At 46.2% G+C, this 22369-nt stretch overlaps 12 non-coding genes across 12 annotated transcripts; all 12 read right to left on the reverse strand.

Moving 5' to 3' along the window:
• Window positions 1–1571: 1571 nt before the first annotated feature.
• Window positions 1572–1644, reverse strand: TRNAW-CCA (transfer RNA tryptophan (anticodon CCA)). Its single transcript has one exon. It is a non-coding gene; the product is annotated as a tRNA-Trp (tRNA).
• Window positions 1645–3820: 2176 nt separating this feature from the next.
• On the reverse strand, window positions 3821–3892 carry TRNAW-CCA (transfer RNA tryptophan (anticodon CCA)). Its single transcript has one exon. It is a non-coding gene; the product is annotated as a tRNA-Trp (tRNA).
• Window positions 3893–6043: 2151 nt separating this feature from the next.
• On the reverse strand, window positions 6044–6115 carry TRNAW-CCA (transfer RNA tryptophan (anticodon CCA)). The gene has a single exon. It is a non-coding gene; the product is annotated as a tRNA-Trp (tRNA).
• Window positions 6116–8291: 2176 nt separating this feature from the next.
• On the reverse strand, window positions 8292–8363 carry TRNAW-CCA (transfer RNA tryptophan (anticodon CCA)). Its single transcript has one exon. It is a non-coding gene; the product is annotated as a tRNA-Trp (tRNA).
• Window positions 8364–8676: 313 nt separating this feature from the next.
• TRNAN-GUU (transfer RNA asparagine (anticodon GUU)) lies at window positions 8677–8750 on the reverse strand. The gene has a single exon. It is a non-coding gene; the product is annotated as a tRNA-Asn (tRNA).
• A 1790-nt stretch (window positions 8751–10540) lies between these two features.
• On the reverse strand, window positions 10541–10612 carry TRNAW-CCA (transfer RNA tryptophan (anticodon CCA)). The gene has a single exon. It is a non-coding gene; the product is annotated as a tRNA-Trp (tRNA).
• Window positions 10613–12786: 2174 nt separating this feature from the next.
• TRNAW-CCA (transfer RNA tryptophan (anticodon CCA)) lies at window positions 12787–12858 on the reverse strand. The gene has a single exon. It is a non-coding gene; the product is annotated as a tRNA-Trp (tRNA).
• A 313-nt stretch (window positions 12859–13171) lies between these two features.
• On the reverse strand, window positions 13172–13245 carry TRNAN-GUU (transfer RNA asparagine (anticodon GUU)). Its single transcript has one exon. It is a non-coding gene; the product is annotated as a tRNA-Asn (tRNA).
• Window positions 13246–17279: 4034 nt separating this feature from the next.
• Window positions 17280–17351, reverse strand: TRNAW-CCA (transfer RNA tryptophan (anticodon CCA)). The gene has a single exon. It is a non-coding gene; the product is annotated as a tRNA-Trp (tRNA).
• Window positions 17352–17664: 313 nt separating this feature from the next.
• TRNAN-GUU (transfer RNA asparagine (anticodon GUU)) lies at window positions 17665–17738 on the reverse strand. Its single transcript has one exon. It is a non-coding gene; the product is annotated as a tRNA-Asn (tRNA).
• A 2175-nt stretch (window positions 17739–19913) lies between these two features.
• On the reverse strand, window positions 19914–19987 carry TRNAN-GUU (transfer RNA asparagine (anticodon GUU)). The gene has a single exon. It is a non-coding gene; the product is annotated as a tRNA-Asn (tRNA).
• A 2175-nt stretch (window positions 19988–22162) lies between these two features.
• On the reverse strand, window positions 22163–22236 carry TRNAN-GUU (transfer RNA asparagine (anticodon GUU)). Its single transcript has one exon. It is a non-coding gene; the product is annotated as a tRNA-Asn (tRNA).
• Window positions 22237–22369: the final 133 nt, after the last annotated feature.

The raw sequence follows: 22369 nt of genomic DNA on the forward strand, positions 1-22369 counted from the left end.
GAGAAAGCCACAGTTGCGCACTTGTGTTAAAAGGGGACAGTAGGCTGAACCCAGAGAACACGGGAGAAATGACTCAGGTTTACTGAGTGGAACACTCTGTGTCTTTGTGCCAAAAACAGCAGCGTCTTTTTGGTTAACAGCCGAACGCGCTAACCAATTGCGCCACAGAGACTCACTGGCATGTGTGTTCTGCCTTTGGCCTGATTGCATTGCTATTTTTTTCTGATTGGCAGAAAACCTGAACTTTTTTCTGAAAAAGGCATGCCTCTCTTAGCACTGCAGTGCATTAGACTGCTCCCTTGCTTCCCTGAGTCCCCAAATACACAACCACCTTGGGCACAATAGAAGACACATTCCAGCAGATTTAGCAAGAGTGCACCAAGGTTTTTATATGTAGGTACATTGCTGAGAAGCAAGACCTGCAGTTGCATTCTTCTGTTAAAAGAGGGCAGCAGAGTGCACCAAGAGAACTTGGGGGAAGTAGCTTATGTTAACTACTTGCCATGCTCTTTATAGATCCCTCTGTTTGACTGGGTGAATTCTAATTTCTGGGGTAGAGTAAGCAATTTTTGGATCTAGATGCTGTGCGCAACAGGAATGCTATATATTGCACTGTACTGCTACTGAAAAGTTACCAATTTTACAGGATGTTCAGGTAAGCTTTGTTTCAGAAAACAACTTGCTAGAGGCCCTAGGACAGATTACTGGGACAAAGGAAGAGGGTTTGGGGATTAGCACATCTCCTATGAAAGGTACAGTCACGCCCGAGACAACTCTGAGTGCCTCCTCAAATTCTAAGAAATGCGAACTGGGGTCCTACGCTTTTTATTGCCAGTGGATCTTTGTGTTTCAGACAAATGTGCACGCCTCCCAGAGTCCCTTGCAATGCACTTAGGGAAATGGGGGAAGGTGCTGTGCAACCCTCTCGCTGACAATGTCTCTCTTGTCTATAATGTATCTATGAGAGAGAGAGAAATAGGCAATGCGAGAGTGAAAAAGTAAAATGGAAATGTGTCTACTGAGACCAGTATAAGGGGAAATCCTCACAATCCAGGACCGACAGTTGATTGGGAGGGCGCTTACAGGTTTCCAACACCAGACCGGTACCTGAACTCACAAACCCAAACTGCAAAGTGATGCCCATTGCCACTAGACTGCCGACCCCCTTTCGGGGCCCCAACATATATCCTTTAGTCACACCTAGAGTTCCCAGGACAGTGCAGCAGTCAGCGATTACACGAAAATATTGACAGCGCTAGGAGGCCATGCAAATGGCAGAGGTATGCTTTACAAATCCCACGTAGCTTGCACAAAACAGCACATCAGTCAGGCCCACTTGAAGAGATGGTAAAGAGGAAATACTTCTGCTGCATCCAGTAAAACATAGAGATTGGCCTGCTTTAAAGGTTGACCATGTCCTTCATGGGTGTCTGTCAATATGATACTTCCCTGCTGCAAAGCTTACATTCGAAACGCCAGAACAACTAGGCCCAGAGCACAAAGATGCAGTCAGGTTGAAATAACGAGATACTGAAGAGCAATTTTGTATTTCAGAGTGGGAAAAGCAAATATGACCCCGACGTGATTTGAACACGCAACCTTCTGATCTGGAGTCAGACGCGCCTACCATTGCGCCACGAGGTCCTTGTGGCAGTCCACCTGGTGTGTCTCATGACAGAATAAAGGTAGGAGACGTACATGCACCTGCAGAGCCTCATTGCTTCTTTAAGTAGACTGGCTAGGATAGCTTCCTTCTGTGCATCAGTACACGCTGCAGCCAAACCCTTCCCATGAAGTCTTGATGTTTATGAATTGAATGGCAAGTTTTGAAAAACTAAAGCAAGCGAGAAGAATTGCTTGCAGTTTATTGGATTTTTTGGACGTCAGCAGACGAGACCTGCGAGAGGTAAACAGAAGTTCATAGTTGGTCATGCTGAATTTTTGAGCCAAAATGCATCGTCCCTGGATGGGCTTGAACCACCAACCTTTCGGTTAACAGCCGAACGTGCTAACCGATTGCGCCACAGAGTCTCATGCAGTGCTTACACTGGGGCCTGATTGGTGTGCTGTTTGCTTATGCTTCCCAGGCAACCTGAAAATATTTCTAAAATAGCTCTATTTCCCACAGCAAATCAGGGTATCAAGCACTTTCCTACCTCCCGTAATCCACAAACACAAGGGATTTAGTAGAGGACAGAGCCCATCAACAGTGCACCAAATGTCCTCTGTGTAGGCATAACTTGCTATGAGGAGAAAGCCACAGTTGCGCACTTGTGTTAAAAGGGGACAGTAGTCTGAACCCAGAGAACACGGGAGAAATGACTCAGGTTTACTGAGTGGAACACTCTGGTCTTTGTGCCAAAAACAGCAGCGTCTTTTCGGTTAACAGCCAAACGCGCTAACCAATTGTGCCACAGAGACTCACTGGCATGTGTGTTCTGCCTTTGGCCTGATTGCATTGCTATTTTTTTCTGATTGGCAGAAAACCTGAACTTTTTTCTGAAAAAGGCATGCCTCTCTTAGCACTGCAGTGCATTAGACTGCTCCCTTGCTTCCCTGAGTCCCCAAATACACAACCACCTTGGGCACAATAGAAGACACATTCCAGCAGATTTAGCAAGAGTGCACCAAGGTTTCTATATGTAGGTACCTTTGTGAGAAGCAAGACCTGCAGTTGCATTCTTCTGTTAAAAGAGGGCAGCAGAGTGCACCAAGAGAACTTGGGGGAAGTAGCTTATGTTAACTACTTGCCATGCTCTTTATAGATCCCTCTGTTTGACTGGGTGAATTCTAATTTCTGGGGTAGAGTAAGCAATTTTTGGATCTAGATGCTGTGCGCAACAGGAATGCTATATACTGCACTGTACTGCTACTGAAAAGTTACCAATTTTACAGGATGTTCAGGTAAGCTTTGTTTCAGAAAACAACTTGCTAGAGGCACTAAGACAGATTACTGGGACAAAGGAAGAGGGTTTGGGGATTAGCACATCTCCTATGAAAGGTACAGTCACGCCCGAGACAACTCTGAGTGTCACCTCAAATTCTAAGAAATGCAAACTAGGGTCCTACGCTTTTTATTGCCAGTGGATCTTTGTGTTTCAGACAAATGTGCACGCCTCCCAGAGCCCCTTGCAATGCACTTAGGGAAATGGGGGAAGGTGCTGTGAAGCCCTCTCGCTGACAATGTCTCTCTTGTCTATAATGTATCTATGAGAGAGAGAGAAATAGGCAATGCGAGAGTGAAAAAGTAAAATGGAAATGTGTCTACTGAGACCAGTATAAGGGGAAATCCTCACAATCCAGGACCGACAGTTGATTGGGAGGGCGCTTACAGTTTTCTGACACCAGACCGGTACCTGAACTTACAAACCCAAACTGCAAAGTGATGGGCATTGCCACTAGACTGCCGACCCCCTTTCGGGGCCCCAGCATATATCCTTTAGTCACACCTAGAGTTCCCAGGACAGTGCAGCATTCAGCGATTACACGAAAATATTGACAGCGCTAGGAGGCCATGCAAATGGCAGAGGTATGCTTTACAAAGCCCACGTAGCGTGCACAAAACAGCACATCAGTCAGGCCCACTTGAAGAGATGGTAAAGAGGAAATACTTCTGCTGCATCCAGTAAAACATAGAGATTGGCCTGCTTTAAAGCTTGACCATGTCCTTCATGGGTGTCTGTCAATATGATACTTCCCTGCTGCAAAGCTTACATTCGAAACGCCAGAACAACTAGGCCCAGAGCACAAAGATGCAGTCAGGTTGAAATAACGAGATACTGAAGAGCAATTTTATATTTCAGAGTGGGAAAAGCAAATATGCCCCCGACGTGATTTGAACACGAAACCTTCTGATCTGGAGTCAGACGCGCTACCATTGCGCCACGAGGTCCTTGTGGCAGTCCACCTGGTGTGTCTGATGACAGAATAAAGGTAGGAGACGTACATGCACCTGCAGAGCCTCATTGGTTCTTTAGGTAGACTGGCTAGGATAGCTTCCTTCTGTGCATCAGTACACGCTGCAGCCAAACCCTTCCCATGAAGTCTTGATGTTTATGAATTGAATGGCAAGTTTTGAAAAACTAAAGCAAGCGAGAAGAATTGCTTGCAGTTTATTGGATTTTTTGGACGTCAGCAGACGAGACCTGCGAGAGGTAAACAGAAGTCCATAGTTGGTCACGATGAATTTTTGAGCCAAAATGCACCGTCCTTGGGTGGGCTTGAACCGCGCTAACCGATTGCGCCACAGAGACTCATGCAGTTCTTACACAGGGGCCTGATTGGTGTGCTGTTTGCTTATGCTTCCCAGGCAACCTGAAAATATTTCTAAAATAGCTCTATTTCCCACAGCAAATCAGGGTATCAAGCACTTCCCTACCTCCCCTAATCCACAAACACAGGGGATTTAGTAGAGGACAGAGCCCATCAACAGTGCACCAAATGTCCTCTGTATAGGCATAACTTGCTATGAGGAGAAAGCCACAGTTGCGCACTTGTGTTAAAAGGGGACAGTAGGCTGAACCCAGAGAACACGGGAGAAATGACTCAGGTTTACTGAGTGGAACACTCTGTGTCTTTGTGCCAAAAACAGCAGCATCTTTTCGGTTAACAGCCGAACGCGCTAACCAATAGCGCCACAGAGACTCACTGGCATGTGTGTTCTGCCTTTGGCCTGATTGCATTGCTATTTTTTTCTGATTGGCAGAAAACCTGAACTTTTTTCTGAAAAAGGCATGCCTCTCTTGGCACTGCAGTGCATTAGACTGCTCCCTTGCTTCCCTGAGTCCCCAAATACACAACCACCTTGGGCACAATAGAAGACACATTCCAGCAGATTTAGCAAGAGTGCACCAAGGATTCTATATGTAGGTACCTTGCTGAGAAGCAAGACCTGCAGTTGCATTCTTCTGTTAAAAGAGGGCAGCAGAGTGCACCAAGAGAACTTGGGGGAAGTAGCTTATGTTAACTACTTGCCATGCTCTTTATAGATCCCTCTGTTTGACTGGGTGAATTCTAATTTCTGGGGTAGAGTAAGCAGCTTTTGGATCTAGATGCTGTGCGCAACAGGAATGCTATATACTGCACTGTACTGCTACTGAAAAGTTACCAATTTTACAGGATGTTCAGGTAAGCTTTGTTTCAGAAAACAACTTGCTAGAGGCACTAAGACAGATTACTGGGACAAAGGAAGAGGGTTTGGGGATTAGCACATCTCCTACGAAAGGTACAGTCACGCCCGAGACAACTCTGAGTGTCACCTCAAATTCTAAGAAATGCAAACTAGGGACCTACGCTTTTTATTGCCAGTGGATCTTTGTGTTTCAGACAAATGTGCACGCCTCCCAGAGCCCCTTGCAATGCACTTAGGGAAAGGGGGGAAGGTGCTGTGAAGCTCTCTCGCTGACAATGTCTCTCTTGTCTATAATGTAACTATGAGAGAGAGAGAAATAGGCAATGCGAGAGTGAAAAAGTAAAATGGAAATGTGTCTACTGAGACCAGTATAAGGGGAAATCCTCACAATCCAGGACCGACAGTTGATTGGGAGTGCGCTTACAGGTTTCCGACACCAGACCGGTACCTGAACTCACAAACCCAAACTGCAAAGTGATGCCCATTGCCACTAGACTGCCGACCCCCTTTCGGGGCCCCAACATATATCCTTTAGTCACACCTAGAGTTCCCAAGACAGTGCAGCATTCAGCGATTACACGAAAATATTGACAGCGCTAGGAGGCCATGCAAATGGCAGAGGTATGCTTTACAAAGCCCACGTAGCGTGCACAAAACAGCACATCAGTCAGGCCCACTTGAAGAGATGGTAAAGAGGAAATACTTCTGCTGCATCCAGTAAAACATAGAGATTGGCCTGCTTTAAAGGTTGACCATGTCCTTCATGGGTGTCTGTCAATATGATACTTCCCTGCTGCAAAGCTTACATTCGAAACGCCAGAACAACTAGGCCCAGAGCACAAAGATGCAGTCAGGTTGAAATAACGAGATACTGAAGAGCAATTTTGTATTTCAGAGTGGGAAAAGGAAGTATGACCCCGACGTGATTTGAACACACAACCTTCTGATCTGGAGTCAGACGCACTACCATTGCGCCACGAGGTCCTTGTGGCAATCCACCTGGTGTGTCTGATGACAGAATAAAGGTAGGAGACGTACATGCACCTGCAGAGCCTCATTGCTTCTTTAAGTAGACTGGCTAGGATAGCTTCCTTCTGTGCATCAGTACACGCTGCAGCCAAACCCTTCCCATGAAGTCTTGATGTTTATGAATTGAATGGCAAGTTTTGAAAAACTAAAGCAAGCGAGAAGAATTGCTTACAGTTTATTGGATTTTTTGGACGTCAGCAGACGAGACCTGCGAGAGGTAAACAGAAGTTCATAGTTGGTCATGCTGAATTTTTGAGCCAAAATGCATCGTCCCTGGGTGGCTTGAACCACCAACCTTTCGGTTAACAGCCGAACGCGCTAACCGATTGCGCCACAGAGACTCATGCAGTGCTTACACTGGGGCCTGATTGGTGTGCTGTTTGCTTATGCTTCCCAGGCAACCTGAAAATATTTCTAAAATAGCTCTATTTCCCACAGCAAATCAGGGTATCAAGCACTTCCCTACCTCCCATAATCCACAAACACAGGGGATTTAGTAGAGGACAGAGCCCATCAACAGTGCACCAAATGTCCTCTGTGTAGGCATAACTTGCTATGAGGAGAAAGCCACAGTTGCGCACTTGTGTTAAAAGGGGACAGTAGGCTGAACCCAGAGAACACGGGAGAAATGACTCAGGTTTACTGAGTGGAACACTGTGTGTCTTTGTGCCAAAAACAGCAGCGTCTTTTCGGTTAACAGCCGAACGCGCTAACCAATTGTGCCACAGAGACTCACTGGCATGTGTGTTCTGCCTTTGGCCTGATTGCATTGCTATTTTTTTCTGATTGGCAGAAAACCTGAACTTTTTTCTGAAAAAGGCATGCCTCTCTTAGCACTGCAGTGCATTAGACTGCTCCCTTGATTCCCTGAGTCCCCAAATACACAACCACCTTGGGCACAATAGAAGACACATTCCAGTAGATTTAGCAAGAGTGCACCAAGGTTTCTATATGTAGGTACCTTGCTGAGAAGCAAGACCTGCAGTTGCATTCTTCTGTTAAAAGAGGGCAGCAGAGTGCACCAAGAGAACTTGGGGGAAGTAGCTTATGTTAACTACTTGCCATGATCTTTATAGATCCCTCTGTTTGACTGGGTGAATTCTAATTTCTGGGGTAGAGTAAGCAATTTTTGGATCTAGATGCTGTGCGCAACAGGAATGCTATATACTGCACTGTACTGCTACTGAAAAGTTACCAATTTTACAGGATGTTCAGGTAAGCTTTGTTTCAGAAAACAACTTGCTAGAGGCCCTAGGACAGATTACTGGGACAAAGGAAGAGGGTTTGGGGATTAGCACATCTCCTATGAAAGGTACAGTCACGCCCGAGACAACTCTGAGTGCCTCCTCAAATTCTAAGAAATGCGAACTGGGGTCCTACGCCTTTTATTGCCAGTGGATCTTTGTGTTTCAGACAAATGTGCACGCCTCCCAGAGCCCCATGCAATGCACTTAGGGAAATGGGGGAAGGTGCTGTGCAACCCTCTCGCTGACAATGTCTCTCTTGTCTATAATGTATCTATGAGAGAGAGAGAAATAGGCAATGCGAGAGTGAAAAAGTAAAATGGAAATGTGTCTACTGAGACCAGTATAAGGGGAAATCCTCACAATCCAGGACCGACAGTTGATTGGGAGGGCGCTTACAGGTTTCCGACACCAGACCGGTACCTGAACTCACAAACCCAAACTACAAAGTGATGCCCATTGCCACTAGACTGCCGACCCCCTTTCGGGGCCCCAACATATATCCTTTAGTCACACCTAGAGTTCCCAGGACAGTGCAGCATTCAGCGATTGCACGAAAATATTGACAGCGCTAGGAGGCCATGCAAATGGCAGAGATATGCTTTACAAAGCCCACGTAGCGTGCACAAAACAGCACATCAGTCAGGCCCACTTGAAGAGATGGTAAAGAGTAAATACTTCTGCTGCATCCAGTAAAACATAGAGATTGGCCTGCTTTAAAGGTTGGCCATGTCCTTCATGGGTGTCTGTCAATATGATACTTCCCTGCTGCAAAGTTTACATTCGAAACGCCAGAACAACTAGGCCCAGAGCACAAAGATGCAGTCAGGTTGAAATAACGAGATACTGAAGAGCAATTTTATATTTCAGAGTGGGAAAAGCAAATATGACCCCGACGTGATTTGAACACGAAACCTTCTGATCTGGAGTCAGACGCGCTACCATTGCGCCACGAGGTCCTTGTGGCAGTCCACCTGGTGTGTCTGATGACAGAATAAAGGTAGGAGACGTACATGGACCTGCAGAGCCTCATTGCTTCTTTAAGTAGACTGGCTAGGATAGCTTCCTTCTGTGCATCAGTACATGCTGCAGCCAAACCCTTCCCATGAAGTCTTGATGTTTATGAGTTGAATGGCAAGTTTTGAAAATCTAAAGCAAGCGAGAAGAATTGCTTGCAGTTTATTGGATTTTTTGGACGTCAGCAGACGAGACCTGCGAGAGGTAAACAGAAGTTCATAGTTGGTCACGCTGAATTTTTGAGCCAAAATGCACCGTCCCTGGGTGGGCTTGAACCACCAACCTTTCGGTTAACAGCCGAACGCGCTAACCGATTGCACCACAGAGACTCATGCAGTTCTTATACAGGGGCCTGATTGGTGTGCTGTTTGCTTATGCTTCCCAGGCAACCTGAAAATATTTCTAAAATAGCTCTATTTCCCACAGCAAATCAGGGTATCAAGCACTTCCCTACCTCCCCTAATCCACAAACACAGGGGATTTAGTAGAGGACAGAGCCCATCAACAGTGCACCAAATGTCCTCTGTATAGGCATAACTTGCTATGAGGAGAAAGCCACAGTTGCGCACTTGTGTTAAAAGGGGACAGTAGGCTGAACCCAGAGAACACGGGAGAAATGACTCAGGTTTACTGAGTGGAACACTCTGTGTCTTTGTGCCAAAAACAGCAGCATCTTTTCGGTTAACAGCCGAACGCGCTAACCAATTGCGCCACAGAGACTCACTGGCATGTGTGTTCTGCCTTTGGCCTGATTGCATTGCTATTTTTTTCTGATTGGCAGAAAACCTGAACTTTTTTCTGAAAAAGGCATGCCTCTCTTAGCACTGCAGTGCATTAGACTGCTCCCTTGCTTCCCTGAGTCCCCAAATACACAACCACCCTGGGCACAATAGAAGACACATTCCAGCAGATTTAGCAAGAGTGCACCAAGGATTCTATATGTAGGTACCTTGCTGAGAAGCAAGACCTGCAGTTGCATTCTTCTGTTAAAAGAGGGCAGCAGAGTGCACCAAGAGAACTTGGGGGAAGTAGTTTATGTTAACTACTTGCCATGCTCTTTATAGATCCCTCTGTTTGACTGGGTGAATTCTAATTTCTGGGGTAGAGTAAGCAATTTTTGGATCTAGATGCTGTGCGCAACAGGAATGCTATATACTGCACTGTACTGCTACTGAAAAGTTACCAATTTTACAGGATGTTGAGGTAAGCTTTGCTTCAGAAAACAACTTGCTAGAGGCACTAAGACAGATTACTGGGACGAAGGAAGAGGGTTTGGGGATTAGCACATCTCCTATGAAAGGTACAGTCACGCCCGAGACAACTCTGAGTGTCACCTCAAATTCTAAGAAATGCAAACTAGGGACCTACGCTTTTTATTGCCAGTGGATCTTTGTGTTTCAGACAAATGTGCACGCCTCCCAGAGCCCCTTGCAATGCACTTAGGGAAAGGGGGGAAGGTGCTGTGAAGCCCTCTCGCTGACAATGTCTCTCTTGTCTATAATGTAACTATGAGAGAGAGAGAAATAGGCAATGCGAGAGTGAAAAAGTAAAATGGAAATGTGTCTACTGAGACCAGTATAAGGGGAAATCCTCACAATCCAGGACCGACAGTTGATTGGGAGGGCGCTTACATGTTTCCGACACCAGACCGGTACCTGAACTCACAAACCCAAACTGCAAAGTGATGGGCATTGCCACTAGACTGCCGACCCCCTTTCGGGGCCCCAGCATATATCCTTTAGTCACACCTAGAGTTCCCAGGACAGTGCAGCATTCAGCGATTACACGAAAATATTGACAGCGCTAGGAGGCCATGCAAATGGCAGAGGTATGCTTTACAAAGCCCACGTAGCGTGCACAAAACAGCACATCAGTCAGGCCCACTTGAAGAGATGGTAAAGAGGAAATACTTCTGCTGCATCCAGTAAAACATAGAGATTGGCCTGCTTTAAAGGTTGACCATGTCCTTCATGGGTGTCTGTCAATATGATACTTCCCTGCTGCAAAGCTTACATTCGAAACGCCAGAACAACTAGGCCCAGAGCACAAAGATGCAGTCAGGTTGAAATAACGAGATACTGAAGAGCAATTTTATATTTCAGAGTGGGAAAAGGAAGTATGACCACGACGTGATTTGAACACACAAACTTCTGATCTGGAGTCAGACGCGCTACCATTGCGCCACGAGGTCCTTGTGGCAGTCCACCTGGTGTGTCTGATGACAGAATAAAGGTAGGAGACGTACATGCACCTGCAGAGCCTCATTGCTTCTCTTAAGTAGACTGGCTAGGATAGCTTCCTTCTGTGCATCAGTACACGCTGCAGCCAAACCCTTCCCATGAAGTCTTGATGTTTATGAATTGAATGGCAAGTTTTGAAAAACTAAAGCAAGCGAGAAGAATTGCTTGCAGTTTATTGGATTTTTTGGACGTCAGCAGACGAGACCTGCGAGAGGTAAACAGAAGTCCATAGTTGGTCACGCTGAATTTTTGAGCCAAAATGCAACGTCCCTGGGTGGGCTTGAACCACCAACCTTTCGGTTAACAAACGCGCTAACCGATTGCGCCACAGAGACTCATGCAGTTCTTACACAGGGGCCTGATTGGTGTGCTGTTTGCTTATGCTTCCCAGGCAACCTGAAAATATTTCTAAAATAGCTCTATTTCCCACAGCAAATCAGGGTATCAAGCACTTCCCTACCTCCCCTAATCCACAAACACAGGGGATTTAGTAGAGGACAGAGCCCATCAACAGTGCACCAAATGTCCTCTGTATAGGCATAACTTGCTATGAGGAGAAAGCCACAGTTGCGCACTTGTGTTAAAAGGGGACAGTAGGCTGAACCCAGAGAACACGGGAGAAATGACTCAGGTTTACTGAGTGGAACACTCTGTGTCTTTGTGCCAAAAACAGCAGCGTCTTTTCGGTTAACAGCCGAACGCGCTAACCAATTGCGCCACAGAGACTCACTGGCATGTGTGTTCTGCCTTTGGCCTGATTGCATTGCTATTTTTTTCTGATTGGCAGAAAACCTGAACTTTTTTCTGAAAAAGGCATGCCTCTCTTAGCACTGCAGTGCATTAGACTGCTCCCTTGCTTCCCCGAGTCCCCAAATACACAACCACCCTGGGCACAATAGAAGACACATTCCAGCAGATTTAGCAAGAGTGCACCAAGGATTCTATATGTAGGTACCTTGCTGAGAAGCAAGACCTGCAGTTGCATTCTTCTGTTAAAAGAGGGCAGCAGAGTGCACCAAGAGAACTTGGGGGAAGTAGCTTATGTTAACTACTTGCCATGCTCTTTATAGATCCCTCTGTTTGACTGGGTGAATTCTAATTTCTGGGGTAGAGTAAGCAATTTTTGGATCTAGATGCTGTGCGCAACAGGAATGCTATATACTGCACTTAACTGCTACTGAAAAGTTACCAATTTTACAGGATGTTCAGGTAAGCTTTGTTTCAGAAAACAACTTGCTAGAGGCACTAAGACAGATTACTGGGACAAAGGAAGAGGGTTTGGGGATTAGCACATCTCCTATGAAAGGTACAGTCACGCCCGAGACAACTCTGAGTGTCACCTCAAATTCTAAGAAATGCAAACTAGGGACCTACGCTTTTTATTGCCAGTGGATCTTTGTGTTTCAGACAAATGTGCACGCCTCCCAGAGCCCCTTGCAATGCACTTAGGGAAAGGGGGGAAGGTGCTGTGAAGCCCTCTCGCTGACAATGTCTCTCTTGTCTATAATGTAACTATGAGAGAGAGAGAAATAGGCAATGCGAGAGTGAAAAAGTAAAATGGAAATGTGTCTACTGAGACCAGTATAAGGGGAAATCCTCACAATCCAGGACCGACAGTTGATTGGGAGGGCGCTTACAGGTTTCCGACACCAGACCGGTACCTGAACTCACAAACCCAAACTGCAATGTGATGGGCATTGCCACTAGACTGCCGACCCCCTTTCGGGGCCCCAGCATATATCCTTTAGTCACACCTAGAGTTCCCAGGACAGTGCAGCATTCAGCGATTACACGAAAATATTGACAGCGCTAGGAGGCCATGCAAATGGCAGAGGTATGCTTTACAAAGCCCACGTAGCGTGCACAAAACAGCACATCAGTCAGGCCCACTTGAAGAGATGGTAAAGAGGAAATACTTCTGCTGCATCCAGTAAAACATAGAGATTGGCCTGCTTTAAAGGTTGACCATGTCCTTCATGGGTGTCTGTCAATATGATACTTCCCTGCTGCAAAGCTTACATTCGAAACGCCAGAACAACTAGGCCCAGAGCACAAAGATGCAATCAGGTTGAAATAACGAGATACTGAAGAGCAATTTTGTATTTCAGAGTGGGAAAAGCAAATATGACCCCGACGTGATTTGAACACGCAACCTTCTGATCTGGAGTCAGACACGCTACCATTGCGCCACAAGGTCCTTGTGGCAGTCCACCTGGTGTGTCTGATGACAGAATAAAGGTAGGAGACGTACATGCACCTGCAGAGGCTCATTGCTTCTTTAAGTAGACTGGCTAGGATAGCTTCCTTCTGTGCATCAGTACACGCTGCAGCCAAACCCTTCCCATGAAGTCTTGATGTTTATGAATTGAATGGCAAGTTTTGAAAAACTAAAGCAAGCGAGAAGAATTGCTTATAGTTTATTGGATTTTTTGGACGTCAGCAGACGAGACCTGCGAGAGGTAAACAGAAGTTCATAGTTGGTCATGCTGAATTTTTGAGCCAAAATGCATCGTCCCTGGGTGGGCTTGAACCACCAACCTTTCGGTTAACAGCCGAACGCGCTAACCGATTGCGCCACAGAGACTCATGCAGTGCTTACACTGGGGCCTGATTGGTGTGCTGTTTGCTTATGCTTCCCAGGCAACCTGAAAATATTTCTAAAATAGCTCTATTTCCCACAGCAAATCAGGGTATCAAGCACTTCCCTACCTCCCCTTATCCACAAACACAGGGGATTTAGTAGAGGACAGAGCCCATCAACAGTGCACCAAATGTCCTCTGTGTAGGCATAACTTGCTATGAGGAGAAAGCCACAGTTGCGCACTTGTGTTAAAAGGGGACAGTAGGCTGAACCCAGAGAACACGGGAGAAATGACTCAGGTTTACTGAGTGGAACACTCTGTGTCTTTGTGCCCAAAACAGCAGCGTCTTTTCAGTTAACAGCCGAACGCGCTAACCAATTGCGCCACAGAGACTCACTGGCATGTGTGTTCTGCCTTTGGCCTGATTGCATTGCTCTTTTTTCTGATTGGCAGAAAACCTGAACTTTTTTCTGAAAAAGGCATGCCTCTCTTAGCACTGCAGTGCATTAGACTGCTCCCTTGCTTCCCTGAGTCCCCAAATACACAACCACCTTGGGCACAATAGAAGACACATTCCAGCAGATTTAGCAAGAGTGCACCAAGGTTTCTATATGTAGGTACCTTGCTGAGAAGCAAGACCTGCAGTTGCATTCTTCTGTTAAAAGAGGGCAGCAGAGTGCACCAAGAGAACTTGGGGGAAGTAGCTTATGTTAACTACTTGCCATGATCTTTATAGATCCCTCTGTTTGACTGGGTGAATTCTAATTTCTGGGGTAGAGTAAGCCATTTTTGGATCTAGATGCTGTGCGCAACAGGAATGCTATATACTGCACTGTACTGCTACTGAAAAGTTACCAATTTTACAGGATGTTCAGGTAAGCTTTGTTTCAGAAAACAACTTGCTAGAGGCCCTAGGACAGATTACTGGGACAAAGGAAGAGGGTTTGGGGATTAGCACATCTCCTATGAAAGGTACAGTCACGCCCAAGACAACTCTGAGTGCCTCCTCAAATTCTAAGAAAGGCGAACTGGGGTCCTACGCCTTTTATTGCCAGTGGATCTTTGTGTTTCAGACAAATGTGCACGCCTCCCAGAGCCCCATGCAATGCACTTAGGGAAATGGGGGAAGGTGCTGTGCAACCCTCTCGCTGACAATGTCTCTCTTGTCTATAATGTATCTATGAGAGAGAGAGAAATAGGCAATGCGAGAGTGAAAAAGTAAAATGGAAATGTGTCTACTGAGACCAGTATAAGGGGAAATCCTCACAATCCAGGACCGACAGTTGATTGGGAGGGCGCTTACAGGTTTCCGACACCAGACCGGTACCTGAACTCACAAACCCAAACTGCAAAGTGATGCCCATTGCCACTAGACTGCCGACCCCCTTTCGGGGCCCCAACATATATCCTTTAGTCACACCTAGAGTTCCCAGGACAGTGCAGCATTCAGCGATTACACGAAAATATTGACAGCGCTAGGAGGCCATGCAAATGGCAGAGGTATGCTTTACAAAGCCCACGTAGCGTGCACAAAACAGCACATCAGTCAGGCCCACTTGAAGAGATGGTAAAGAGGAAATACTTCTGCTGCATCCAGTAAAACATAGAGATTGGCCTGCTTTAAAGGTTGACCATGTCCTTCATGGGTGTCTGTCAATATGATACTTCCCTGCTGCAAAGCTTACATTCGAAACGCCAGAACAACTAGGCCCAGAGCACAAAGATGCAGTCAGGTTGAAATAACGAGATACTGAAGATCAATTTTATATTTCAGAGTGGGAAAAGCAAATATGCTCCCGACGTGATTTGAAAAACGCAACCTTCTGATCTGGAGTCAGACGCGCTACCATTGCGCCACGAGGTCCTTGTGGCAATCCACCTGGTGTGTCTGATGACAGAATAAAGGTAGGAGACGTGCATGGACCTGCAGAGCCTCATTGCTTCTTTAAGTAGACTGGCTAGGATAGCTTCCTCGTGTGCATCAGTACACGCTGCAGCCAAACCCTTCCCATGAAGTCTTGATGTTTATGAATTGAATGGCAAGTTTTGAAAAACTAAAGCAAGCAAGAAGAATTGCTTGCAGTTTATTGGATTTTTTGGACGTCAGCAGACGAGACCTGCGAGAGGTAAACAGAAGTCCATAGTTGGTCACGCTGAATTTTTGAGCCAAAATGCACCGTCCCTGGGTGGGCTTGAACCACCAACCTTTCGGTTAACAAACGCGCTAACCGATTGCGCCACAGAGACTCATGCAGTTCTTACACAGGGGCCTGATTGGTGTGCTGTTTGCTTATGCTTCCCAGGCAACCTGAAAATATTTCTAAAATAGCTCTATTTCCCACAGCAAATCAGGGTATCAAGCACTTCCCTACCTCCCCTAATCCACAAACACAGGGGATTTAGTAGAGGACAGAGCCCATCAACAGTGCACCAAATGTCCTCTGTGTAGGCATAACTTGCTATGAGGAGAAAGCCACAGTTGCGCACTTGTGTTAAAAGGGGACAGTAGGCTGAACCCAGAGAACACGGGAGAAATGACTCAGGTTTACTGAGTGGAACACTCTGTGTCTTTGTGCCAAAAACAGCAGCGTCTTTTCGGTTAACAGCCGAACGCGCTAACCAATTGCGCCACAGAGACTCACTGGCATGTGTGTTCTGCCTTTGGCCTGATTGCATTGCTATTTTTTTCTGATTGGCAGAAAACCTGAACTTTTTTCTGAAAAAGGCATGCCTCTCTTAGCACTGCAGTGCATTAGACTGCTCCCTTGCTTCCCCGAATCCCCAAATACACAACCACCCTGGGCACAATAGAAGACACATTCCAGCAGATTTAGCAAGATTGCACCAAGGATTCTATATGTAGGTACCTTGCTGAGAAGCAAGACCTGCAGTTGCATTCTTCTGTTAAAAGAGGGCAGCAGAGTGCACCAAGAGAACTTGGGGGAAGTAGCTATGTTAACTACTTGCCATGCTCTTTATAGATCCCTCTGTTTGACTGGGTGAATTCTAATTTCTGGGGTAGAGTAAGCAATTTTTGGATCTAGATGCTGTGCGCAACAGGAATGCTATATACTGCACTTTACTGCTACTGAAAAGTTACCAATTTTACAGGATGTTCAGGTAAGCTTTGTTTCAGAAAACAACTTGCTAGAGGCACTAAGACAGATTACTGGGACAAAGGAAGAGGGTTTGGGGATTAGCACATCTCCTATGAAAGGTACAGTCACGCCCGAGACAACTCTGAGTGTCACCTCAAATTCTAAGAAATGCAAACTAGGGACCTACGCTTTTTATTGCCAGTGGATCTTTGTGTTTCAGACAAATGTGCACGCCTCCCAGAGCCCCTTGCAATGCACTTAGGGAAAGGGGGGAAGGTGCTGTGAAGCCCTCTCGCTGACAATGTCTCTCTTGTCTATAATGTAACTATGAGAGAGAGAGAAATAGGCAATGCGAGAGTGAAAAAGTAAAATGGAAATGTGTCTACTGAGACCAGTATAAGGGGAAATCCTCACAATCCAGGACCGACAGTTGATTGGGAGGGCGCTTACAGGTTTCCGACACCAGACCGGTACCTGAACTCACAAACCCAAACTGCAAAGTGATGGGCATTGCCACTAGACTGCCGACCCCCTTTCGGGGCCCCAGCATATATCCTTTAGTCACACCTCGAGTTCCCAGAACAGTGCAGAATTCAGCGATTACACGAAAATATTGACAGCGCTTGGAGGCCATGCAAATGGCAGAGGTATGTTTTACAAAGCCCACGTAGCGTGCACAAAACAGCACATCAGTCAGGCCCACTTGAAGAGATGGTAAAGAGGAAATACTTCTGCTGCATCCAGTAAAACATAGAGATTGGCCTGCTTTAAAGGTTGACCATGTCCTTCATGGGTGTCTGTCAATATGATACTTCCCTGCTGCAAAGCTTACATTCGAAACGCCAGAACAACTAGGCCCAGAGCACAAAGATGCAGTCAGGTTGAAATAACGAGATACTGAAGAGCAATTTTGTATTTCAGAGTGGGAAAAGGAAGTATGACCCCGACGTGATTTGAACACACAACCTTCTGATCTGGAGTCAGACGTGCTACCATTGCGCCACGAGGTCCTTGTGGCAATCCACCTGGTGTGTCTGATGACAGAATAAAGGTAGGAGACGTACATGCACCTGCAGAGCCTCATTGCTTCTTTAGGTAGACTGGCTAGGATAGCTTCCTTCTGTGCATCAGTACACGCTGCAGCCAAACCCTTCCCATGAAGTCTTGATGTTTATGAATTGAATGGCAAGTTTTGAAAAACTAAAGCAAGCGAGAAGAATTGCTTACAGTTTATTGGATTTTTTGGACGTCAGCAGACGAGACCTGCGAGAGGTAAACAGAAGTTCATAGTTGGTCATGCTGAATTTTTGAGCCAAAATGCATCGTCCCTGGGTGGGCTTGAACCACCAACCTTTCTGTTAACAGCCGAACGCGCTAACCGATTGCGCCACAGAGACTCATGCAGTGCTTACACTGGGGCCTGATTGGTGTGCTGTTTGCTTATGCTTCCCAGGCACCCTGAAAATATTTCTAAAATAGCTCTATTTCCCACAGCAAATCAGGGTATCAAGCACTTCCCTACCTCCCCTAATCCACAAACACAGGGGATTTAGTAGAGGACAGAGCCCATCAACAGTGCACCAAATGTCCTCTGTGTAGGCATAACTTGCTATGAGGAGAAAGCCACAGTTGCGCACTTGTGTTAAAAGGGGACAGTAGGCTGAACCCAGAGAACACGGGAGAAATGACTCAGGTTTACTGAGTGGAACACTCTGTGTCTTTGTGCCAAAAACAGCAGCGTCTTTTCGGTTAACAGCCGAACGCGCTAACCAATTGTGCCACAGAGACTCACTGGCATGTGTGTTCTGCCTTTGGCCTGATTGCATTGCTATTTTTTTCTGATTGGCAGAAAACCTGAACTTTTTTCTGAAAAAGGCATGCCTCTCTTAGCACTGCAGTGCATTAGACTGCTCCCTTGCTTCCCTGAGTCCCCAAATACACAACCACCTTGGGCACAATAGAAGACACATTCCAGCAGATTTAGCAAGAGTGCACCAAGGTTTCTATATGTAGGTACCTTGCTTTGAAGCAAGACCTGCAGTTGCATTCTTCTGTTAAAAGAGGGCAGCAGAGTGCACCAAGAGAACTTGGGGGAAGTAGCTTATGTTAACTACTTGCCATGCTCTTTATAGATCCCTCTGTTTGACTGGGTGAATTCTAATTTCTGGGGTAGAGTAAGCAATTTTTGGATCTAGATGCTGTGCGCAACAGGAATGCTATATACTGCACTGTACTGCTACTGAAAAGTTACCAATTTTACAGGATGTTCAGGTAAGCTTTGTTTCAGAAAACAACTTGCTAGAGGCACTAAGACAGATTAAAGGGACAAAGGAAGAGGGTTTGGGGATTAGCACATCTCCTATGAAAGGTACAGTCACGCCCGAGACAACTCTGAGTGTCACCTCAAATTCTAAGAAATGCAAACTAGGGACCTACGCTTTTTATTGCCAGTGGATCTTTGTGTTTCAGACAAATGTGCACGCCTCCCAGAGCCCCATGCAATGCACTTAGGGAAATGGGGGAAGGTGCTGTGAAGCCCTCTCGCTGACAATGTCTCTCTTGTCTATAATGTATCTATGAGAGAGAGAGAAATAGGCAATGCGAGTGTGAAAAAGTAAAATCGAAATGTGTCTACTGAGACCAGTATAAGGGGAAATCCTCACAATCCAGGACCGACAGTTGATTGGGAGGGCGCTTACAGGTTTCCGACACCAGACCGGTACCTGAACTCACAAACCCAAACTGCAAAGTGATGGGCATTGCCACTAGACTGCCGACCCCCTTTCGGGGCCCCAGCATATATCCTTTAGTCACACCTAGAGTTCCCAGGACAGTGCAGCATTCAGCGATTACACGAAAATATTGACAGCGCTAGGAGGCCATGCAAATGGCAGAGGTATGCTTTACAAAGCCCACGTAGCGTGCACAAAACAGCACATCAGTCAGGCCCACTTGAAGAGATGGAAAAGAGGAAATACTTCTGCTGCATCCAGTAAAACATAGAGATTGGCCTGCTTTAAAGGTTGACCATGTCCTTCATGGGTGTCTGTCAATATGATACTTCCCTGCTGCAAAGCTTACATTCGAAACGCCAGAACAACTAGGCCCAGAGCACAAAGATGCAGTCAGGTTGAAATAACGGGATACTGAAGAGCAATTTTGTATTTCAGAGTGGGCAAAGCAAATATGACCCCGACGTGATTTGAACACACAACCTTCTGATCTGGAGTCAGACGTGCTACCATTGTGCCACGAGGTCCTTGTGGCAATCCACCTGGTGTGTCTGATGACAGAATAAAGGTAGGAGACGTGCATGGACCTGCAGAGCCTCATTGCTTCTTTAAGTAGACTGGCTAGGATAGCTTCCTTCTGTGCATCAGTACACGCTGCAGCCAAACCCTTCCCATGAAGTCTTGATGTTTATGAATTGAATGGCAAGATTTGAAAAACTAAAGCAAGCGAGAAGAATTGCTTGCAGTTTATTGGATTTTTTGGACGTCAGCAGACGAGACCTGCGAGAGGTAAACAGAAGTTCATAGTTGGTCATGCTGAATTTTTGAGCCAAATTGCATCGTCCCTGGGTGGGCTTGAACCACCAACCTTTCGGTTAACAGCCGAACGCGCTAACCGATTGCGCCACAGAGACTCATGCAGTGCATACACTGGGGCCTGATTGGTGTGCTGTTTGCTTATGCTCCCCAGGCAACCTGAAAATATTTCTAAAATAGCTCTATTTCTCACAGCAAATCAGGGTATCAAGCACTTCCCTACCTCCCGTAATCCACAAACACAGGGGATTTAGTAGAGGACAGAGCCCATCAACAGTGCACCAAATGTCCTCTTTGTAGGCATAACTTGCTATGAGGAGAAAGCCACAGTTGCGCACTTGTGTTAAAAGGGGACAGTAGGCTGAACCCAGAGAACACGGGAGAAATGACTCAGGTTTACTGAGTGGAACACTCTGTGTCTTTGTGCCCAAAACAGCAGCGTCTTTTCGGTTAACAGCCGAACGCGCTAACCAATTGCGCCACAGAGACTCACTGGCATGTGTGTTCTGCCTTTGGCCTGATTGCATTGCTATTTTTTTCTGATTGGCAGAAAACCTGAACTTTTTTCTGAAAAAGGCATGCCTCTCTTAGCACTGCAGTGCATTAGACTGCTCCCTTGCTTCCCTGAGTCCCCAAATACACAACCACCTTGGGCACAATAGAAGACACATTCCAGCAGATTTAGCAAGAGTGCACCAAGGATTCTATATGAAGGTACCTTGCTGAGAAGCAAGACCTGCAGTTGCATTCTTCTGTTAAAATAGGGCAGCAGAGTGCACCAAGAGAACTTGGGGGAAGTAGTTTATGTTAACTACTTGCCATGCTCTTTATAGATCCCTCTGTTTGACTGGGTGAATTCTAATTTCTGGGGTAGAGTAAGCAATTTTTGGATCTAGATGCTGTGCGCAACAGGAATGCTATATACTGCACTTTACTGCTACTGAAAAGTTTCCAATTTTACAGGATGTTCAGGTAAGCCTTGTTTCAGAAAACAACTTGCTAGAGCCACTAAGACAGATTACTGGGACAAAGGAAGAGGGTTTGGGGATTAGCACATCTCCTATGAAAGGTACAGTCACGCCCGAGACAACTCTGAGTGTCACCTCAAATTCTAAGAAATGCAAACTAGGGACCTACGCTTTTTATTGCCAGTGGATCTTTGTGTTTCAGACAAATGTGCACACCTCCCAGAGCCCCATGCAATGCACTTAGGGAAATGGGGGAAGGTGCTGTGCAACCCTCTCGCTGACAATGTCTCTCTTGTCTATAATGTATCTATGAGAGAGAGAGAAATAGGCAATGCGAGAGTGAAAAAGTAAAATGGAAATGTGTCTACTGAGACCAGTATAAGGGGAAATCCTCACAATCCAGGACCGACAGTTGATTGGGAGGGCGCTTACAGGTTTCCGACACCAGACCGGTACCTGAACTCACAAACCCAAACTGCAAAGTGATGCCCATTGCCACTAGACTGCCGACCCCCTTTCGGGGCCCCAACATATATCTTTTAGTCACACCTAGAGTTCCCAGGACAGTGCAGCATTCAGCGATTACACGAAAATATTGACAGCGCTAGGAGGCCATGCAAATGGCAGAGGTATGCTTTACAAAGCCCACGTAGCGTGCACAAAACAGCACATCATTCAGGCCCAATTGAAGAGATGGTAAAGAGGAAATACTTCTGCTGCATCCAGTAAAACATAGAGATTGGCCTGCTTTAAAGGTTGACCATGTCCTTCATTTGTGTCTGTCAATATGATACTTCCCTGCTGCAAAGCTTACATTCGAAACGCCAGAACAACTAGGCCCAGAGCACAAAGATGCAGTCAGGTTGAAATAACGAGGTACTGAAGAGCAATTTTGTATTTCAGAGTGGGAAAAGGAAGTATGACCCCGACGTGATTTGAACACGAAACCTTCGGATCTGGAGTCAGACGCGCTACCATTGCGCCACGAGGTCCTTGTGGCAGTCCACCTGGTGTGTCTGATGACAGAGTAAAGGTAGGAGACGTACATGCATCTGCAGAGCCTCATTGCTTCTTTAAGTAGACTGGCTAGAATAGCTTCCTTCTGTGCATCAGTACACGCTTCAGCCAAACCCTTTCCATGAAGTCTTGATGTTTATGAATTGAATGGCAAGTTTTGAAAAACTAAAGCAAGCGAGAAGAATTGCTTGCAGTTTATTGGATTTTTTGGACGTCAGCAGACGAGACCTGCGAGAGGTAAACAGAAGTTCATAGTTGGTCATGCTGAATTTTTGAGCCAAAATGCATCGTCCCTGGGTGGGCTTGAACCACCAACCTTTCGGTTAACAGCCGAACGCGCTAACCGATTGCGCCACAGAGACTCATGCAGTGCTTACACTGGGGCCTGATTGGTGTGCTGTTTGCTTATGCTTCCCAGGCACCCTGAAAATATTTCTAAAATAGCTCTATTTCCCACAGCAAATCAGGGTATCAAGCACTTCCCTACCTCCCCTA

The sequence above is a fragment of the Ambystoma mexicanum genome, chromosome 11 (genome assembly GCF_040938575.1).
Source record: "Ambystoma mexicanum isolate Mex_15411 chromosome 11, UKY_AmexF1_1, whole genome shotgun sequence".
NCBI classification, from domain to species: Eukaryota; Metazoa; Chordata; class Amphibia; order Caudata; family Ambystomatidae; genus Ambystoma; species Ambystoma mexicanum.